Source organism: Herpailurus yagouaroundi, unplaced genomic scaffold (assembly GCF_014898765.1).
Source record: "Herpailurus yagouaroundi ecotype Mexico unplaced genomic scaffold, PumYag 140, whole genome shotgun sequence".
Classification (NCBI taxonomy): Eukaryota; Metazoa; Chordata; class Mammalia; order Carnivora; family Felidae; genus Herpailurus; species Herpailurus yagouaroundi.
This window is the reverse complement of record NW_024412395.1, coordinates 52,098,708-52,121,948: the sequence shown is the minus strand read 5'-3', so window position 1 is coordinate 52,121,948 and position 23,241 is coordinate 52,098,708. Positions and strand designations below refer to the sequence as shown.

The 23,241-nt window shown below is 39.8% G+C and overlaps 1 long non-coding RNA gene and 1 other non-coding gene across 2 annotated transcripts; both read right to left on the bottom strand.

Annotated features, from left to right (window-relative positions):
- LOC121030260 (uncharacterized) lies at positions 1 to 23,024 on the bottom strand. The gene is made up of 3 exons (XR_005790140.1): positions 22,872 to 23,024; positions 8,029 to 8,178; positions 1 to 138 (listed from the first exon to the last, which is right to left on the bottom strand). It is a non-coding gene; the product is annotated as an uncharacterized LOC121030260 (long non-coding RNA).
- On the bottom strand, positions 13,296 to 13,402 carry LOC121031208 (U6 spliceosomal RNA). The gene has a single exon (XR_005790618.1). It is a non-coding gene; the product is annotated as a U6 spliceosomal RNA (small nuclear RNA).
- Positions 23,025 to 23,241: the final 217 nt, after the last annotated feature.

Genomic DNA, 23,241 nt, shown 5'->3' with positions numbered 1-23,241 from the left:
AATAAAAATAAACGCTGAAAAAAAAAATTAAAAAATAAATAAATAAATAAATAAATAAATAAAAACCAAGATCCGGGCTCGGGGTGTGTTCCTTGCTATTGAAGTGTCACTGCTTCTAGACGTTCTCATCAGACAGAGCTAGGGAACATGAAAATATATTGATCTATAAGTATTTAATATCATTAAGATAATTAAATATCTATAATTATTTCTATGTCTGTCTGTGTCTATATTAAACTGAATATGAGGCCATACCGTCTCTGACTCTAATTGAGCCCCACAGGATTCATTTTAGCACTTTCCCTTTGCTTATTTGTAACTCCTTTGTCTGACAGTGAGAGACCTAGCTCTCATTATCTACCATTTATGTACTTATTTTTTCAACTTCACTATACATATGAAATAGTTTCAGAATTGTTAATATTTACTCCTAGAAGAAGCAAATTTATCAACTAGGGTACCATATTTATATAGTTTTCTCTCTTTAGCGTTATGATTTCCAGTCAAAACACCATTTTCCAAAGTCATTTAGGTCAGCTCCATTTTACCCCCCGACCCTCTTCAGTGTGATCTATGAAGATAAATGATATGTATGTCAGATACATACAATCTTCACCTGTACAATAAGTTAGATTCATTAGCTCCAGTCTACATTCCATCCTAGGATTCCCTGACATTATGGTGTGATTTTCTTTTGATTTGCACACATTATAGTTCACTTTTTATGATGTACAGTTCTATAGGTTTTTACAAATGCATGCACCTACCATCCTATTACCATACAGAACATTTCCATCTCCCTAAAAATTTCCTTGGGTGATAAACCACTTCCCCTTCTTTTAACCTCCGGCAACCACTAATCGGTTTTCCAATGTTATAGTTTTGCCTTTCCCAGAATATCATATGAATGGAATTATACATTGCGTAGACCTTTGGTCTGGCTTCGTTCACTTAGCAAAATCCATTTAAGATTCATGCATGCTGTGTGTGTCTGTAGGTCATTCCTTTTTATTACTGAATAGTATCCCATTCTACGGATGTACCCTAATTTGTTTTCCATTTACTTAAAGGGCATCTTGATTGCTTCCAGTTTTTGACAAGTATCAATAAAAGTGCTAGAAGCTTTCACATATAGATTTTGTGTGAACATGAATTTTCATGGGTAAATAGCTAGGCGTGGGTTTGCTGGTAAATACCTAGGCGTGGGTTTGCTGGATTGTATGGTAGATTTATGTTGAACTTGATCAGAATCTGATACTGTCTTCCAAAGGGTCTGCTTTGCATTCCCACTAGCTATGCATTCCCACTACTTTGCATTCCCACTAGCTATGAACATGCATTCCTATTGTTCTGCATTCTCACCAGCATCTGGTATTGTCAGTTTGGGGATTTTAAACATTCTATTAGTTATGTAGTAGCATCTCGTTATGGTTTAAATTTGCATTTCCCTAATGACAAATGCTATTGAATATCTTTTCATATACTTATATACCATCCATATATCTTCCTTGGCAAAGTGTCTGTTCATATATTTTGTCCATTTTAAAATTATTTCTTTTCATATTGTTGAGTTTTAAGGGTTCTTTATAAGAATAAAGATCTCGATGTGAATCCCTACCAGAAATGTGACTTACACTCAGGTTTTGGCTTGTCTTTTCATTCTCTTGTCAACCACAGACATTTTTCATTTTTATAAAGTCCAATTTAGCACTTTTTTTTATGTATCGCACTTTTGGCATTATATCTAAAAACTTATCACCAAACCCAAGGTCACACAAATTTTCTGCTATGTTTTCTAATAGTTTTATAGTTTTACATTTTACATTTTGGTCTATGATCCATTTTGAGTTACATGAGGTGTATTTTGAGGCCCACTTTTTGTGTGTGTCTGGACATCCAAATGTCCCAGCACGGTATGGTGAAATGACTGTCCTTTCTCCACTGAATTGTCTTGGCATTTTTGTCAAAGAGAATCTCTAGAGCTGGGTATGATCTTTCCAGCAAACAAACTCAGTGCTAAGGCCCTAAATGTAGTAATGCCCTGGCATTTCTTTGAGGTTTCCATCACCTTTATTACCACATGTAGTTTTTAACTAAAACCTCTATTTCTCAAGGTAGCCTGTTTTGTTGTTGTTGTTTGTTTTGTTTTGCTTTTGTAGGTAAAAGAATTCCCAGGTCCATTTCTTTCATCTGCCTCCTAGCAGTGAGTCTTTCCTGCAACTTTGTGGGTCTCTAATTTTAAGGAACGAGTGCTCAGGTTAATTATTACCTGTGGATCCTTTGAAGATAAAAGGTGCTGGTAAGTAGTGCCAGTGAGTAGTGCAGTTAGAACAATATTGACTTTCTGATACCTGCTTTACTTCCCTGATGGGGTTTTCTTCCTTGATATTGTAGAGAGATGGAAATTTAGGAGTTGTACCGAATTACTCCCTCAGAACGCAGAAGAGGTTGGTGGACTTCTGCATGGCCCTGGGTGATAGAGAGGAATCAATCTTGCCTTCCCAGGCAAATTTATTTCTCCATGCCCCTGCTCTTGATCATGGGACAATGTAAATCATGTCGTTAAAGCACAATGTGGACAGTGGTGTTGGGGTGACTGTTGACAGTCTCTGTGTAAAGATCACAGTGTGTCAAGGGGCTTTCAGGGACTTACAAGGGGTTGATAACACATTATTCCTCATTTCCCCCTGGAAATAACCTAAGGAGATAGGTGTTTCATATGAAGACAACTTCTTTTTCCCTCATGATACTTAAATCACACATGGGTGAGATAGTCATCCTTAGTCAAATTGCTTTCCAGCTGTGGAGCTGTGAAATAAAACCTGTCATGTGCTTTCAAAATTAATCAAGGATTGGCAAACTTTTTCTGTAAAAGAGCAGATAGCAAATATTTTAGGCTCTGCAGCCCCTGCATCTCTATAGCAATTACTTAACTCTGCCATTGTATACCGTGAAGATAGCAATTAACAATAAGTAAATGAGTGGGTGTGGCTGTGTTCCAATGAAACTTTGTTCACAAAAGCAGCATGCACTGGACTTGGCCCACAGTCGATAGTTTGCTGACCCCTGAACTAGACAAATCAATTTGCCTAGGTAAAAAAAAAAGTCTCAGTTTTTATTGGGATCTTGTTAAATTTATAGAGAGAAGTTAAACACCATGCATCCAATGATCTCACTCCTAGATATTTACAGAAGATGAATGCCTAGACAAAATGTTCATACAAAACCTAAACACAAATGTTTACAAAAGCTTTATTTATAATCATCAAGACTGGAAACAACCCAGGGGCTCCTGGGTGGCTCAGTCTGTTGAATGCCTGACTTTTGATTTTGGCTCAGGTCATAATCCCAGGGTTGTGGGATGAAGCCTCACGTCAGGCTCTGCATTTAGTGTGGAGTCTGCTTAAGAGTCTCTCTCTCTCTCTCTCTCTCTCTCTCTCTTCCTCTGCCCCTCTCCCCTGCTTCTATGCACTTGCTCTCTCTTTAAAAAAAAAAAAAAAAGATGGAAAACAACACAATGTCCATCAACTGATAAATCACTAAACAAATTGTGGTGCATCTAAACAATGGAATATCACTCAGAAATAAAAAGGAACAAACTACTGTTAAAACTGTTAAAACATAATACTCAAAAGTATTATGTTAAGTGAAAGAAGCCAAACATAAAAGCAACATGCTATATAGGGTCTATGTATAGGTCATTCTAGGTAAAGCAAAATTATAGGGACAGAAAACATTAGTCCTTGCCAGGACATGGAAGTGAGGGAAGGGAATTAATTATAATTCCTGATTAAAGTGTCAACTTGGCCACAAGCATACGTATTTCCATCTTATATGAATCTAACTGCACAGGAATATATTTTATAACAGTTGGACTTTTTTGACTGAGACTTATTGTTTTATTAGAAAATTTAAATTCTTGGGGTGCCTGGGTGGCTCAGTCAAAGTGTCTGACTTCAGCTCAGGTCATGATCTCACAGTTCGTGGGTTCAAGCCTCCTGTCGGGCTCTGTGATGACAGCTCAGAACCTGGAGCCTGCTTCAGATTCTGTGTGTGTGTCTCTCTCTCTCTGCTCCTCCCCCACTTGTGCTCTGTCTCTGTCTCTCAAAAAAAAAAAAAAAAAAAAGAACATTAAAAAATTAAAAAAAAATAAAGTAGATAGGAGAAAATCAAGAAACTGTTTATAGAGGACATAACCATGGTTGTGATTCAAAACAAGCCAAATGTATTTCTATATATAATGGCTCTCTCTATAAGAGGTTGGGTAATGCTTCTGTGACTTCCCAAATCAGGATGAGTTTGGGTGTATGGGTTGGGGAAGGACTTGGGAGAGGTGAATTCCTTTGTGTAATGAGGTGAAGAATTAGAATACTGGGGAAGGGTGGGGAGCAGGAGGAGAGAAGAGATTAACATTGGCATGGGGGACATGTGAATGGGTGGAGGAAGAAGACCTGAGAGCCCTCAGGGCAAAGCACCCTAAAAGGGTCTCCCTCTGACTCTGAGTGCTCTGCATTCAACCAACTAATTGTCTAACCAATCAAGCAGGCTTTGAGGGTCAGAGTTGTCCAAGTAGGGACAGGAGGGTCCACACCCCCAGGGAGTTTGTGTCCCCAGCCAGCACCTTCCAGCATTAGCCAAGGATATCATGTGCCTTAGGACACCCCCACCATTGCCCTACACTCTGTTTCTGGGGATGTGTCTCTATCAGTCAGCCAGGAAGTGCTTCTTCAGCCCTATTTTGGAGGAAAATTTCTTTCAATGAGACAGTGCAGTTCAGGTAGAGAAAATAGATGAGTGCTCATGCTAGTATAATCTTTGAAGAGAATATATTATAACCAAGGGCATGTATTCTTTCTAAATATATCTGATTCTTCCAATGAAAGAGTGCGGTCTTCCCTCTGTGCCATGTTAGGGGTATAGGATCAGTATATCCTAGGAGTTTGGGCTTAGAGGAAGGAAGGGGTTAGCTTAAGCTGTGAGTGACTGCTTTGCCTTCTAAAAGGTGACAAGGGGAATGGAGCGAGATTGACAGTGGTTTGCACACCCGTCCCCATCCTGAGGTCTTCATTTGTGCCAGCTCAGCTGTCCTATTTAAAAAACACTGTGTTTTCATAATACATTTACAAAAATATACCAAAATAAAGCAAAACCAAAACAAAATTACTCTAAAAGCATTCAAGGGTTTGTCAAAGTGAAAAACAAACAAACAAACAAACAAACAAACAATAAAGTGTCTACCCTAACAACTTGCTCTTTGATAGGTATGAATGGGAACATTTTCCTAAAATCAATGATACTTGTCTTTTGGAAAGAGTTGCTAATGTCCAGTGGGGTCAGAGCAGGTAGATATTGGGTGAAGGGTGTACCTGAAAGAGGACTTCAACTACCTCCATTCTGACCTCAGTCTGTACTTTCTAAGTGATTAAGTTATTCTTTCCAGCTTATCACTTAACTCAGGCAAAAGACTCCACAGCGAAGCATCCCATATGGGAACCAAAACTACCCCTTAAGCAATAACAACCGACCTGACCTGACCTGATGTGACTGACCCCCAAGACAATGATCAACCCGACTTTTACTGCCTACATCTATGTTATGTACCCACTGACCTTTGTCCCACATTTTCTTTATATAAATCTAGAAGATATTTTCAGCACTTTGGAGACCCTCTTTGCGAAGTCTTCCTGGTGCTGGCCTCACTGAAATAAATGCCTGTCTGGTTTCACCACCACTTATCTTGGATCTTGTCAGCAGCAAGTGGCCGAACCTGGTCCATTTGGGACCCTGGAGCCAGGATCTCTTGCACCCCTGTACCCCAGTTACAGATCTATGGAGGTGCTGATGTGGTAGACCCTGGGTTAGCCAGGGCAGGGCCAAGAATAGGGTAAGAGCTGCTTAAGGATCTATTGTGTCTTTGCTGTTAACCTCTCTGGGAACTGAACTTGGAATTCTACAACGAGTTCTCCCCACCAGGTGTGTATCTTGAGGAGGGGAAGCCCCACCCAAGGGAGGCTCTTCCTGGTACATGGCTTGATGACATCGCTGCAGGGCAAAGGGATTGCTTGACCACCTCCGGTGGAAATGTTCATGGTGCAGCCACACAGCATCTGGGGGAGAGTGAGGGAAAAGCTGGGGATAGAGGTAATGGTAAAGGAAGAAAAATAATAAATGCATGAAAGGCAAGAATGATCTAGTTGGTGAGGAAGAACAGAAGCGCTCCCATCATCCCTAACCCTAAACACCCCCTGCACACACATACACACAACTTCACTCAGGCTTTCGATCCTTGAGACTGATCAGCACACTGAGATCTCAGTGCAAGTACTTAGCGTTTCTCTTCGATCGTAAAGAGAATGTTTGATCATAAAGAAATGTTGTCAGGCCATCAACTTCTTTGGGGAGGGTAACTTTAGTCCCTTCCTTCTAAAGGGGAACAGAATTTGCTGAATTTGATCACTACTGTTTTGTTAGGACTGGCTGTCCCACATGGAAACCCATAAATGGCAGAACCTGGTGATGATGGAGATGACTCACAGGCACCATCTTTGATCTCGATGTTTCCTGCTGAGAAGACCCCTCTTACTGATTCTTTCTTCAGTGAACACTGCTCATCTTTCACACTGAGCTCAAGCATCACTACAGGAAGCCTTCCTTGACCATCTGACGAAAAATCCTGTTTACTAGGTTTTTATACGATAAAAGTGGCACGTGCTTACTTTAAAACGATACAAAGATATATAATTAAAATAATAAAAAGTCCACTAACTCTTACTCTCGAACTCTCCTCCTCTGAGATAACCAATGTTGAGCTGGGTACGTATAGTTCCACTTCTTTCCTCGCCAAATACAAACTGATACACACCTATGTACAAACACTTGCTTGTTCTTTTCCTCCCCCCACTTGCCGCCCCCACACGAAGTCGCATTGTACCAGGACTCTGCAGTTTGCTTTCCCTTTTCCTTTCGTTTAATAATATCGCATAGACATCTTTCTATTTTAATAGCAATGTCGCAGTTCGCAATTTGATACTTGTTACAATGCCTGATTTTAATTTTTTAAAAAAACCTGCTGTGCTGTCTCAGACTTCTGAAACAAGATGATTGCCAGTGGTATCTTACTTCTGCTTTACATGGATATGTAGTAAACAATTTATTTAATATGATGTTTGTTTTTAGTTTTTGCTAACTAATCTTTATCACGGGTGAGATGGAATCCTGCTCATCCCACTTCAAATTTGTATTAGGAGAAGCTGCAGGATTTTTTCAAGTGACTTTTTGACATATTTCCATTTTACCCATGACTTTTCTATGTAACTTATGTTTCTAAGTTTAAAAAAGTTTTTTAATGTTTTTAAGTTTTTTTTCTAATTAAAAAAAATTTTTTTTTAATTTTTATGCATTTTGCATTCTTGGAAGAAACCTTTGTGGTCGTGGTATCATTTTGTGACTTTACCGCTGAATTACATTTGCAATACACTATTTTACTTGTTTAGAAAATTTAAATCTATATAACTGAAATTGCTCTGTAGGTTTTTTTCTATTTATCAAGCTCTGTGCCTCTCTAGCATCCTAGTCATAACTCTATCATAGTACTTATTACCTTGATGAAAACTATGTATCTAATTGTCTATGCGTCAACAACCAGAGAGCGGGGAGGAGGTCATATTCAGCTTTCTGTCCTTTGTGCCAAGCACAATGCCTAGGGCATGGTAGAAGCTTGAGGCATCTGTGTTGAATGAAGGAATGAAAAGCTTTTAGAAATATTTTCCTTTAATTTTAATACTGTTTGTAGTTTGCCATATGCTATCTTTAGATTTCTTTTGTTCCAATGCCAGTAATGTCCATGTTTCTATCCTCACTAGTTCCCTTGCAGAAATACCATCACCGAATACAACACTGCACTTAAAAGGAATAAACTAGGGCCACGTGTATCAGCACGGATAGATCTCAAAAGTATAAGGCTAAACAAAAAAAGCAAGGATATGTATAGCATGACACTATTTAGAGTTTTAAAAATGCAAACAATACCATGCGCTTGTGCTGGTTGTGTACTGTTGGCTCTCAACCCCACTGCGAGCCTTTCTGAGAACTCTTCTGGATTGCAAGGGGTCGGCAACCTGTCAACCACATGTCACAGGCTCCGGTTAGGTTTTGCCAGGGCAAAGCACTGACAGGAGACTAAAAAACAGAAGAAAGGGAGAAGTCACTTTTCTGTCTGTGCAGGTTGTGTGTTTCCAGCAAAGGCAGCACCAGCAAAAGGAGGAGGTGACTGAAAACGGGCATTTCAGTAGTATCAGGGGCTATGTTAGCAGCAGCAGTGCCAACCTGTACCAACCCAGCGAGAAGGAAACCAAGTGAATAGCTACTCTGATCCCATTCTCCTCTTCCCCTCCACCTCTCACCAGTACTTCCCACAGGCCAAAACCAACCGGAAGTCAGAGATCAAGAGAGTACAGTGAGACAGTACAGCTCGGTTTTCGGAGCACAAAGAAACATGGAGAGCGGATCTGGGGGTGGGGGGCAAGTGGATGAAACTAAACGTTATCCCATATGCTTCTCCAGCCCTTTCTATACCTTTGTAATTCTCACTATTAAATCTCCCTTTGTGTGCAACACATAGAGTGGTTTCTATTTTCCTGACTGGAAAGTAACTGATTTAGTCTAGTTTAGGGATACCAACATATACAGCAAAGGAAAAATAACTTGCATAGGAATAATAAACTCCATGTTCAAGATAATAGTTACTTCTCAATGGAAGAAAACAGAATGGAATTGGGGACAAATACACAGGCAGCATCCTGTATATCTGAAATATTTAATTTCTTAAGCTGGAAGTGGAAACTATGGATATTTTTAATGTTATTCTGTTTGTTATATTATTCTCTATTTTTTATATGCCAGAACTATTTAGCCATCCTAATGATTACATATGTGTGTGTATATATATGAATAAGCCGATGAATAAACAAATGAAAACACCTGACTCTGAATTCTGACTCTGTCATTTAATAGTTATTTGAACTGAGGTAAGTTAAGCTACTTACGTCTCTTGAGTCTCTTTGCATGCTCATCCATAAGGCTAAGAACATACCTTACGAGACTATTGTGATGATATGTGGAAGAATATATGTAAACAGGCCCTAGCACAGTGCCTAATACAGGACAAGCCCTTAGTAGGTCATAGTTTCCTTCTTCCTGAACTTTCAGGAAGAATAAGGCCTTGATTTTGATAAACTTTTAATTTCAACAAGTGTGCTATGTCTCAAGGAGGTGTTTTCTTTCTTTTCTTTCTTTTTCAAAGCCTTTCATGTTCCTTCTCTGATCATAAGAGAGGTGGTTGTCCAATGTAGAAAATTTGAAAAATACATAAACATATAGGGATGAAAATAAAAATGCACTGTAGTTCTGCTCCTCATAAACTGTTATAACTGTATACAAGTATTCAAATTAGAATAATACTATATAGTTCTGTGACATGGTTCTTTTTTTTTTTTTTTTAGCTTGTATATTTCTATTTTTATTGAGAACTTTTAACAACTTTCTTGTTTTGGGGGAGGCAGTGCCATCTAATTGACGGAACGAGGGGGGTGGGTATAGAATTTGACAGTTGTTACCAGTTGGCTGGTGACCTTTAGCAACTCACCTACTGATTTTATGTGAGGGCAGAGGAATTTCACAAAAAGAAGAGATGAGGTGTGATATTTAAGGCCTTAAAGCCTTAGTCTACCTGTTTTATAGCTTTCATTTTTACAAAGAATTTGAATATATCAGTATAGCTTATTTCTTTTTTTAAGGCGGAAGAAAAATACAAGGAGAAAAAAGTCAGTAGTATGAACTTAAGAACAATCCAGGCAAAAGCTAAAAATTATCAACTGTTATCATCTTAACTTTGAGTTATCCCAACACTTTAAAAAAATCTTCAGTTTGGTTTTCTTTCCTAATAAGGATTACTGGTAACATTAACCATTTATTATTTGGGAGATCATGAAAATTTACGGTAAATACAATCTATTTTCTTTAGCTGGAAAAGAAATTGCTTGATAACAAATGAATTTACACAACAGTATCATTAAATACGGAGACTTTAAAGAGACAAATAATATATTGAACTATTTTGGAAAGTACACACAGGACAAACACATATTTTATCTGTATATATTCTAATGGCTACTTTTTAAGAAATTTTAAACATTCTGCCATTTATTTCACTGACCTATTGTTGACAGTGGCTGATGAAATTTTCATTTTTTGCATGTATTGCTTGCTGGGTTTCCTTCATCACAAGCTCTAGCTTTGTCTTTTCTTTTTTTTTAATTTTATTTTTTATTTTTTAAAATTTACATCCCAATTAGTTAGCATATAGTACAACAATGATTTCAGGAGTAGGTTCCTTAGTGCCCCTTACCCATTTAGCCCATCCGCCCTCCCACAACCCCTCCCATAACCCTCGGTTTGTTCTCCATATTTATGAGTCTCTTCTGTTTTGTCCCCCTCCCTGTTTTTGTATTATTTTTGTTTCCCTTCCCTTATGTTCATCTGTTTTGTCTCTTAAAGTCCTCATATGAGTGAAGCCATATGATTTTTGTCTTTCTCTAATTTCATTTAGCATAATACCCTCCAGTTCCATCCATGTAGTTGCAAATGGCAAGATTTCATTCTTTTTGATTGCCAAGTAATACTCCATTGTATACATAGACCACATCTTCTTTATCTATTCATCCATCAGTGGACATTTGGGCTCTTTCCATACTTTGGCTATTGTTGATAGTGCTGCAATAAACATGGGGGTGCATGTGTCCCTTCGAAACAGCACACCTGTATCTCTTGGATAAATGCCTAGTAGTGCAATTGCTGGGTCGTAGGGTAGTTCTATTTTTAGTTTTTTGAGGAACCTCCATACTGTTTTCCAGAGTGGCTGCACCAGCTTGCATTCCCATGTGACATGGTTCTTTAACTTCACAAGATAAACATTTTCCTGTATCAAATATTTTATGATGTCACTTCTGCTGGCTGTGTAATATTCAAGGGGTTGGGATGTTTAGATTTTTCTAATATTTCACTAATATAATTAATTGTGCAATGAACTTCCTTGTTGATAAACCTTTCCCACATTTCTCACTATTTCCTTGGACAAAATACTTGTGGAAATCCTGGTCAAATTGTATGTGCACTTGATGACATCTTATGGGCTATGCCTATCTTGTTTTCCAGAAAGACTGTAAAGAAAGTAAGAAAGATTGTACCAATTTATACTGCCTCTAGCAATGCTGGAGAGCACTACTTTTCCACATCAGGAAGATACTTTTAAAAAGAGAAGTTGGAACAGACATGGACTTACCAGTGGAATCTACAGCAATAATTCCAACTGGCTTAATGTTTAAAGAATACCAGCAAAGTGCCATAACTATACAGAGGAAAGGACTTCCATGGGCCACTGAAATCTAATTTTAACAGGTTGCCACGCAGAGGGATTCCAGTCGAAGTTTTAAGTGTCAATTGCTATCTGGAATCAACTATAAACATGGACACCAGTTGGATGTGATTTGGGAACCAGCTAACCTGTGGATTTTCTAAATCCAGACCTGCTAGTGATACAGTTGGGAAATAATGCAGAACAAGACAAGCACTCTGCTCCTGGCCAAGGCCTGCGACTTCGATTTCCTGTGTCTTGAACGTTCACCTCTAACCTTTCCCCTGCCTCCAGTTTGAAGGGCCTGAGACCCACTCTGAAGTGGTTAAATCAGAAAAAAAAGGAAGATAGCAAAAAGCATCAGCTAATAAGAGCTTCCACTCTTTGTTAATTAATTTCTGCAACTCTAACCCTCTGGCATCTGCCAGCTTCACTCTGTATTGCAGCCAATGAATTTCAAAAATAATTAAAGTTAATGAACTGCTCTTTGTGATAGGACCCTGAAAACTTAACAGCCATAATTAGTAGGAAGTGCAAAGTGGGGAAAGCGTCACTTGCTGATAAACAGAATTTCCTCATCTTGTTGATACAAGAGTCCTGGCCATATGTGAAAGTCATGCTCTATTGAGTCAAAGGAGATGTATGACTGGGTTTACAAATTGAAAGTAAATGAAGGACAAGTACTGATCTTGAAAATGATCTCCCTAGGCTAAAATCAGACCCCTCTCCCAACATTCCACAATTATTGTATCAAAATGTCAGTAAGAATTCATGATAAAGTGTCCAGCAACCTGAGAGGGTCAGTCATCCCAGCCAAAGTAGGGCATCGAACTTTCCATCCTTTAGTAACCAAAACAAACAGGAAAATTAATGAGTGCTGAGAAGTCAAACACTAAATTGATGGTAGCTCTCTGAATTCAGTTTGGGAAGGATTTTTCAGTGTGAATTTCTTGAAAGCAAATGCAAATAAAGAGTCTGGAAATAGTGGGAATAGCTCCGTGGCTGGAAGGAAGTGACACATCTGAGCAGGTGGAACTTCACCTAGATGTGGGGTTTCCCAAGGGATTATACACATGCTTGCATTCTACTGTAAGGCGATTTTATTTATTTATTTTTAAAGATTTTACTGTTAAGTGATCTCTACATCCAGCGTGGGGCTTGAACTCACAACCCCAAGAGCAAGAGTTGCATGCTCCACCAACTGAGCCAGCCAGGCTACCCAGTAAGATGACTTTACATGGTAAATGGTCAAACATGTTTTTTCAGCTTAATAGTTACAGATTAATTGTAATTCATATTTAAACCATTCAACTAGCACGGCAAAACCTTCATTTCACAAGTGAACTTTTTCTTTCAAAATGAACACATTTAGGGGCCCCTGGGTGGCTCAGTTGGTTAAGCAGCCGGCTCTTGCTTTTGGCTCAGGTCATGATCTTACACAGTTTCATGAGTTCGAGCCTTGCATCAGGCTCTGTGCTGACAGAGCCTGCTTGAAGTTCTTCCTCTCTGCCCCTCCCCCCACTTGTGCTCTCTCAAAATTGATAAGCTTAGAAAAATAAAATCATTAAAAAAATGTATCTCAGTTGAAAAAAATGAGATGAGTTTAAAAACTAAATATGAATGCAGGTAGAATTTGGTTCTGCCAAAATTTGAAAGTCTGGAATGCTGTGGGAAATTTCAAGGTAGCTACTTTATAATCTTCTTTCTTGAGCTTTAAGATGTACATGTCATCAAATCTAAGGATATCTCAAGTACAAAATGAACCGTTATGAAGAAACAAGAAAATGCTGCCAACTAACTTGCGGCCCATGTGCTCTGAGCACTTAGAATTTTATTTTATGTGTAACGAAAGCTCACTTTTAGACTTACTTGTCATTATTGTTTTTTACAGCTGGAACGCTTCACGAATTTGCGTGTCGTCCTTGCGCAGGGGCGGTGCTCATCTTCTCTGTATCGTTTCAATTTTAGTGTATGTGCTGCCGAAGCGAGCACAGCCATCATTTCTTTTTTAGTCACATATTACAGCGGTGTTTCTGTGCCTTCCTGTATGTGTAGTAGGTTTTCATTTAGTCCCTGTCACATTATGATCATTTTGAAGATGTTTTAACAATAAACCTCAAGTCCTGTGGTACTGACAATAAACATAACTCAAGGGAAGTGACAGCCAAGCACCTATGACCACATTTTTGCACACAGAGGCAATGGCGCTGGCAATGCGTCTTTGCTGCACCTGATTTCAGAGGAATAAAAAGGCGCGAAAAAATGTGCGTCTTAGAATAGGTAACATGCACTAACACCTTCTTCAAGGTGCTCCTTAAAGGTCCCTGGGGATTGTTTCCTTTCTTGGGTCCGGGCTTTTTCCAGGAGCAGAGATCACCAACAGAGGTGAGGTAATTCAGAAAGCCTTAGAGGAAATAATGAGTTGGATGTCAGAACGCTGGGATACTTCCTACTATCTTGTGCTGCATGGGGTCCTAACTCAGTCAATAGCCAGGCTGGCGCAACTAGGCGACTTCATGCAACAAATCATCACTCAATTGTGATGAATGTGTCAAATTCCCAATTAATTCAAGGGTAGAGCTTATGTAGGATTCACCTCTGTGGCTTCATCACCCACCGTGCATTGCACAATATAGGTAATAGATGAAAGACGGTTGACAAGACTGCTAGTTGTAGACAATTCATAATTCCTCAGTGAAATAATAATGATCTTTCAGTAGTGATATCCTCTAATAACTGTTCACTATGAGTGGAATTGTGAGAACTTATGATGAGCCGAAGCATTGTTCTAATTGCTTTACATTTCTTCAATTCTTTTGCTTTTTCTTCAATTTTTTTGTTTTTATTTATTTTTAAAATTTTTTGTAATTTTTTTTTGAAAGAGACAGAGACAGAGTGTGAGTGGGGGTGGGGCCGAGAGAGAGGGAGACACAGAATCCGAAGCAGGCTCCAGGCCCTGAGCGGTCAGCACAGAGCCCGATGCCGGGCTCGAACTCAGGAGCCGTGAGATCGTGACCTGAGCTGAAGTCGGATGCTTCACCGACTGAGCCACCCAGGCACCCCTAACTGCCTCACATTTCTTAATTAATGTACTACCTAACAATCCCCAAATTAGATACTATTATTATCTTGATTTTACATATGAGGAAGCTGAGGCGCAGAGTCATCAGTTAAATTGCCCAGTTGTGGCATTTCAGAGCTAGATTTGAACTCAGGCAATTTGGCTTAGCATTCATGCACTTAACCATTATACTTTCTTGCCTCTGCCATATAATGCTTTACAGCTGTAATAAAAGAATAAAAGCAAATAGAATTCTCTAAACCTGCAGATACTTAGTAAATGTATAAAGTAAACCATGCTCTCTGGATTCTCCATAAACACTTATTTATTGATCGTTCAGAGAATGAGACAGTAAGAAGTACTCCACGCCATGTTAAAATTAACGATAACAAAACCCATGCCATCAGCGAATGCACTGAAAAAGGATGGAAGACTGATCTTAAGACTGTGACCATGAAGTTAAGGCAAAATGTCAAACCAAGGCAAAAAGTTTCGGGCTCTCCAAAAAGCACCTATAGTGGATACACTAACTCAGCATGTAAAAATCCTCACATGTGCCAGCCGAGGGTAAAGTTCAGGCCTCCTTTTGACCACACAAGCCCTGAGACAGTATTTGGAATTTAGTGAGCTACAGCAATGAATTACCTCGAACTGAAATCAGATATGACGAAGTCTCGTCATTGGTTGAATCCCGGCAGACTATGGTGAATACTGTGTTAGGGAAGTTAATTAAACCCAGAAATTGAATTTTTCTTTTTTAAAGAAATGGCCATTGGGTGTTAATCAGCTATAAAGAAGAAAGCAGAAAGCCAAGGGGATCCGTAAAAGAGCTTTGCCCTGTAAGCACAGTTGCCTCACCTCTGACCTCCATAACTGGCAAAGAATTTGGCTCTGGCAATATTCTTTGTGAAGCGAGCAGCTTGAATCACTGCCACCAGCCAATGAGTTTTCTCTACTCCAAATGAATTCTCCTGAACCACTGAAACTAAGGTCTATGTTCCTGAATGGCTATTATTTGGAAGATTTCTAGAGATACTGCAAAATCTACTCCTGACCCCCACCCCCTTGCCTGGAAGCTGCAAGTCGTGGTATTTAGCCTCTGCTCCAATGGAACAAAACTCACAGAGAGGAAAAACTGGCTGGGCAAGTGATACACCCAGGGTGAAAATGGAAACTGCCTCGAAAAATTATGAAGACACACCCAAAATGAGCAAGTAATGAAGAAGGAGGGACTTATTTACTGTGCTACCTCTTACCTTTGAGAGAATCCACATGGCTGAAGTCCTGATTTTTTATTGCACCAGGGTGTGATATTTTGGGGACAGGCAAGGAAGAGCAGCTGAATTCTACCGAGTCTGAAATCTTCTCTGAGTCAACTGTAGTGAATTACTGACCAGCTACCACAGGGTCATATTCAGAAGTTTCCATTTCTCTCATGTCAATAGTCTGGAGATCTTCACAAAATATTGTAATGTACATTTACTGTAAAAACTGATAGACGTTCCACTACCATTGCTAGTCCCATCCACTACTACTCAAAACAGTCTGTTAATAGTTTGCCTTTTGTGAAAACATATTCCCATACGGTGAGTTGGCTGACCAAGCATTCTAGCACTTTCCCAGCCCCAAGAAAACCATTTAAGGCATTGTTGCAAATCGTCATGTCATCTCCAGGTCCTGTCTAGTCACAAGGTTCTATCAAAACTACATATCACTTGGAGAAGTATTCAACTCATCCATTCAGATCCCATCCCATTTAGTGTTCTGACTACGCATTCTGTTTGAAATGAAATAAATACTCCCTAGTCTGCTGCTGAATGCTAAAAATGGAATCCTTTTGAAGAAACAAAAAGTTATATAGGTAACAATATTATTTTAGTTTGTTTATTTTTAAATGTTTGTTTGAGAGAGCATGCACAAGCGGGAGTGGGAGAGGGAGAGAGAGACTCCCAAGCAGGCTCTGTACTGCCAGTGCAGAGCCTGATGTGGGGCCTGATCTCACAAACCATAAGATCATGACCTGAATCAAAATTCAGAGTTGGATGCTTAACAGACTGAGCCACCCAGGCGCCCCTGTAGTGTATTAATTTATTTTGGCAAGTGCAGTTCCTGGCTCATTGTAAATACTCAAATATTTATCAAATAACTAAAGCATAAATATGTGGTGGATATTGAATGCAGCTGGACATTTTGTGTACCTCCTCCTCCCCATCTATCACTCATTGTGTCCTAGTCACTTTTTCTACGTGATGGCTCCTGGACTGCTCTGAATCGCCCTGTGTCCTGACCCTACTGTGACAACCAAGGTTTAGGTAGTCACCTAAGGGTTCCTTCCTTTCCCTCACATCCACAGGGGTACCGATTTGACATCTCCCTCCTCTGTGTGCCTGCAGCATGTTACCTAGGGGCTGGGAGTGCCGGGGGCCATGTTGGAGCACATGGGTTTGCCTGCCTTCCTTGGGGACTCCCTCCCTCTTCGCCCATTCACCTGTCATGTCTCATCCATCTTCTATGGTAAGGTGGCAGCAGCTATGCCTATACAAGAGACCCCAGACATAGTCCTGACAGAAAAAAAGTGGACATAGGACATAGACCGTTTTCTAGGGAAAATACACAAATCTCCAAGAAAAATACACAGAAAGAACAAATCCCACTTTTTGCCAAAGAATGCAAAATTAAAAGGAATAGGATATACCTATCAGAAAGACAAGCAATAAAAGGAATGAGAGAGAGGATGGGGAAAGGCATTCTTTTGTTTGGGGAAAGTAAATTCATACAACTTACTCAAGGACGACTTGGAACATGTATAAAATCCTCAAAAGGGTAGTGTCAAACTCAGGAACTTCATTTCTAGGAATTATCTGAAGGAAAAAGACATTACACAAGATGTGCAGTTGACCCTTGAACAATACAGGTTTAAACTGCATGGATCCACTTACATGTGGGTTTTTTTTCAATAAATACAATACTATAAATGTACTTTCTAGCCCTTACAATTTCCTTAATAACACTTTTCCTCTAGCTTACTTTATTGTAAGAATACAACATCTAGTACATATAATACAAATATGTGTTAATCAACAGTCTACATTACCAGTAGGCTTCCAGTCAACAGCAGGCTATTAGTAATTAAGTTTTAGGGGGCCAAAAACAATATGTGGATTTTGAGCAAGGAGCTGATGCCCCTAACTCCTGCATTATTCAGGGTCAACTATACATACATGGATTTCAATACAGCAATATTTACAATAGCAAAAAACAGAAGTTTAGTTAAACAAATTGTGCTACATTCTGAGAATTGTGTGATCATTAACATGATGATGTGTGTGTTTGTGTGTGTGTGTATGTATGTGTATATACATATTTGACACAGAGAAATGTTTTGAATATTGTGTTCAGTGAAAAAGCAGACCACGGAACAGTTGATTGGATGTGATATTTTTGCAAAAAGATTTCTAGCATGTTTATGCTTATTTAAAAGTCTGTAGAGGGGCACCTAAGTGGCTCAGTTGGTTAAGCATCCAACTTCAGCTCAGGTCATGGTCTCATGGTTCACAAGTTCAAGCCCTGCGTCAGGCTCTGTGCTGACAGCTCAGAGCCTGGAGCCTGCTTCGGATTCTGTGTCTCCTTCTCTTTCTGCCCCTTCCCTGCTCATGCTCTGTCTCTTTCTCTCTCTCTCTCTCAAAAATAAATTAAAAACATTAAAAAAAATTGTTTTTAAGTATGTAGGAAAAAATATAAAATACGAACAGTGGTGAGAATATGGAAATTTACATTTTAACCTTTCTGCTAATATACATTTGTGCTTTTGGCAAAGTATGTGTTTTATTTCAGCAATAAAAAATAATTGCTCATGCGGAGCAAAATGTTTTAATTTTTCTATTCCTAATAAGAAAACCCACAAAATTACTGAAAGCTGAAAGTGTTAATACTTTAACCACTTATCTTACAAACAAGTGGACTGAGGCCCTGAGAAATTAACTGACTTGCCCAAAGGTGTCATCCCGGGCCACTTCAAGGTGAGGGACAGAGTCAGAATCTGAACCCAGAGCAGTTCATTGCTCCTCCTAAAGCAACACGGTATTTCTGAAGAGGACTCAAGCACAGAAGTGTTACCAGGAGGGCTGAGTGGCAGCCCAGTCTGTGGGCACAAGCAGTCACTGGCTCTCAGTAGATCTTGAAAATGGCCCAGAACACAGCCTGCTGAATAGCTGGAAGAAAACTTTCAGAGCATGAAAAATGTTCCACCAGTCTGGCTGACAAGCTGTATTTTCCCATTTGGTAGGTGAAATCTTCTCCAGAAAATGCCATATTATAAAGAGCTCCTTTCTCTGAGGTGTGAATGATGTCTTTCATGAGGAAGGCTCTAAGGCGATAAACTGGATGCCAAGAATAATTAAGCAAGCCCCACGGCCAGGAGAAGACTAAATGCACGAGTCTCCATTCGGTGCAGGTTGTATCAAATGGACAGATCAGCTGATATCAGTTAAAGAAAAGAGTAATTAAAGATTCTTACGCTGCCCTTGCCAGAAGGTTAGCTCTTAAGGTGACGCCGAGAGACCTCACTACTTCAGTCAGTACTGGGATCTGAGTAACACTCTGAATGGAGTCCTGCATCTTTACATCTATATAGGGGGCAATTAGCCCGCTTGCAGTGGAGCTTTTAGACAGCAGTTGCTCCCCTGGTGCCTTCACTCAGCCTCCCTTAGGCTTCCTCCAGGAACGTGGACCAAAATCCAATAAGATTTAAAATCATTTTCTTCTGGTCAGGAAAGGGCGATACTACCATCTTCGAGCTGGTTAGCAGAATATTTTCAGTTCAGTAACACCCTCAGTTACTGAGCTGATCTGGCTACTACATATTTTTCCTGAACTGGTTTTATGTACTTTTTCTTTGAATGGATCTCTACTCCTTGCTTTCCATGGGGCCCTGGGCTAAGAAGGCTCAAGAGCTTACCAAAATGTGAATCTATTAGTGGACTAGATTGGGCTGCATATAACAGAAGAATGCAAAATATCTGCCTAAGATGGAGAACAGTTTCTGGTCTGGAATAGACCCTCTATTTTTTATTTGCTATATTCATCAAAGTGGCTTCTATTCTCAATGCCATCTCATGATCCAATATAACTGAGAGAGCTCCATCCATTTCAACCCATTCCAGGCAGCAGAAAGGATGAAGAACAGAAATTACATGAAAATAAGTTCTAGTGGAACCTTGCTAGCCTTGTCTTCTTGAGGTGACTTTGACCCTACGTTCTCTGATCCAGAATGTGTTTCTCTGGCATTTTAACTTTTAAAAGGCAGACATGTCCCTCACTTCCCATTTCTGACACCTTACTCTAGTCCTGAAATACTACAATGAGAATTATCTTAGAAGAAATGATCACCTTTTGCCTCTCTCTAGGTTGCAGGCCAGGATTCCTCCAACTTATCCTAATGCATCTCAAACGGCCCAGAACTGTCAGTGCAAAATAAACCATCCCTAAAGAAGTAGAATGTTATTCCTCCTCTCTCCACTTTTCATGAAGTCCTGATTTCACTGAAAAAGCCCATTAGAGGTGGACAGGTAAACTTACTTTTCCCCATACTTAACATAATAAACAACTTCCTCATATTTAATCTAAATCCCTCAAATACAAGTCAAACCAATTTTATGTTTTCTCTTCCTTGAAAATGGAGACCACTTAGCCACCTTATACCTAAATCTTAGAAATAAGATAAGATTTTTGTTAATAGGTGAGATATGTGGATTTAGATTTCTACTTTTTGGGGAGAGGATTGCAAGGAATTATGGTATTTTAAAAATACTATTTAACAAGCTAGAAAACACGTTGGAAATAGATCTATAATGAAAACAGATCTATAAGCACTGTACTCCCAGTACAGAGTTAAAAACTCGTGCAAACATTTGAAGATATCATGGTCCACTCTTGTAGTTATGACTTACAGAAAGGAATAGATTGCCTGCTTCCAGGTCATGCTAATACAACTTCTCTAGGAATCAGTGATAGATATTCCATGCCTGGTCTGGTTTATCTGTGATAAGAATTTAGTATACTGGAAAATTTATGCACCTAAGATTTTAATTAAAAATAGAATTGTGAGGAGCAAAAAAAAAAAAAAAAACAAAAAAAAAAAAACAAAAAAACAAAAAAAGTGGGAGGAACTGTGCCATAATGAAAAAGAGTATGATTTTTAGAGCCAAAGAGCCATGGATCCAAATCCTAGTTTGGCCACCTAATGGCTGTATAGTTCTGAGCAAGTCACTTAGTTTTTCTGAGCCTCAGTTTCTTCATCTGCCTAATGGTGTCAATCATAACTGTCCTGCAGGTGTGGGGAAAAGTCTGGGAGGATATTGCACTAAGGTGACGGAATGCAAATGGCTTACTCCATAAATGTTTCTAGATTCTTAAACTAGGGACATGATAGGCTTCATGAGGACTGGGCAGTGTTTTCTTAGGGACAAGCTGGTCAAATCAAGAATATTTCAGGGGCACCTTGGTGGTTCATTCGGTTAAGCATCCGACTTCGGCTCAGGTCACGATCTTGCAGTCTGTGAGTTCGAGCCCCGCGTTGGGCTCTGTGCTGACAGCTCGGAGCCTAGAGCCTGCTTTGGATTCTGTGTCTCCCTCTCTCTGCCCCTCCCCTGTTCACACTCTGTCTCCCTCTCTCTCTCAAAAGTAAATAAACATTAAAACATATTTTTAAGGGGCACCTGGGTGGCTCAGTCGGTTAAGCGGCCGACTTCGGCTCAGGTCATGATCTCACGGTCCGTGAGTTCGAGCCCCGCGTCGGGCTCTGTGCTGACAGCTCAGAGCCTGGAGCCTGTTTCAGATTCTGTGTCTCCCTCTCTCTGACCCTCCCCCGTTCATGCTCTGTCTCTCTCTGTCTCAAAAATAAATAAACATTAAAAAAATTAAAAAATATATTTTTAAGAACATTTTACACTACTGAGGAGGAAATAAAGGAAAGCCAAGATAAAACTGAAAGACAAACTGTGTGAAAGGCATCAGGAACTTCTGTTTCGTTTTGAATTCCTTCATCAAGGGGAATTCCCTTCAGACAGGAAAGAAGGATGGGACAAATTCTGACATCAGGAAAGGAGCTCAATTAGGGGAGAAGAGCTTATTGGGCTCACCCAGCTCAGTGGTTCTCTGTCCCGCTGCACCCAAGGATCATCTGGGGTGCTTACAACTATCGATGCTTGAGCCTCGACCAGAGATTCTGATTCTCTGCACCCTGGGAATTCGATTTTTAAAAACCTCAGTCCTCTTGGGGCGCCTGGGTGGCACAGTCAGTTAAGCGTCCGACTTCAGCCAGGTCACTATCTCGCAGTCCGTGAGTTCGAGCCCCGCGTCAGGCCCTGGGCTGATGGCTCAGAGCCTGGAGCCTGTTTCTGATTCTGTGTCTCCCTCTCTCTCTGCCCCTCCCCCGTTCATGCTCTGTCTCTCTCTGTCCCAAAAATAAATAAACGTTGAAAAAAAAATTTATAAAAAAAAAAAAAAACCCTCAGTCCTCTTTTCAATGGCTTTTACCTCTGCTGGCACACTAGCATCACCTGGGGGTGCTTAAAAAAGCAATACCCTACTGATACTCTCTCCCCCCGCCCCCCAAGATGTGGATTCAATTGGCCTGTGAAGGGGCCCAAGCACAGGTAGTTTTAAAGCTGTGAGTCTCACGATTCAGGTGATTCTAATGTGCAGCCGGGGTTGAAATCCAGTGACCTCGATGCTCTAAATTAGCTTGAATGACCTAACCTGGATGAGTTCCAGAGTACTGAAAACACTTGCAAATGAAATCGCTGAGCCCCTTTGCCATCTTTAAGGAAGTGTGAAGAAATGTGTTGGAAGAATATTTGGGGTGGTTTTTGAAAGACTCAAGAAGGGCAAATGTGATCCCAATTTTCCAAAAGTCAAAAAAAAAAAAAAAAAAGTACTCTAATCTGTACTTCTGTCAATTTGGCATTAAGCCCAGGCAATACTTCTTTTCATTAAGATAGTTTATCAATAGCGATCAATACGAGCTTGCACAGATTCAGCAAGAAAGAGACACATCAAACTACTGTATTTCTTATTTCCACAAAAGTGCCTGACGTTTAGACAAGGGGCATGTATGTACAAACTCATTAAAGGTACAAAGGATAAAGGTCCCCCTTTATGTTCAAAGGCCCCCAGTGGATGCCTGAAACTGTGGATAGTACCGGACCCATATATGCTACGTTTCTTCCTATATATACATGCCTGTGATAAAAAAAAAATAATTTATAAAGTAGATACAGTAAAAGATTAACATACCTAATAATAAAATAGAACAATTATAACAATATAGTGTCATAAAGGTTACATGAATGTGATCTCTCTCTCTCTCTCTCTCAAAATATCTTATTATACAGTACTCACCCTTGTGGTGATGTGAGTTGATAAGATGCCTATTTGATGAGATGGAGTGAAGTGAATGATGTAGGCATTGTGACATAGCGTTAGGTTGCTATTGACATGACAATACATCAGGAGAAGGATCATCTGCTTCTGGACTGTGGTTGACTGCCAGTAACTGAAACTGCAAAAAGCAAATCCTCAGATAAATGGGGACTACTATATGTGGCAAAATTGTGTGTGTGTGTGTGTGTGTGTGTGTGTGTGTGTTGTTAAGGTGAAGAACCAATATCCATGCTTCTCAAACTTGACTGTGCAGTGAATCCCCTGAGCCTCTTGTTAAAATGCAGATTCTGATTCTGGAGGTCTGCAGTGGGGCCCGAGAATCTGCATT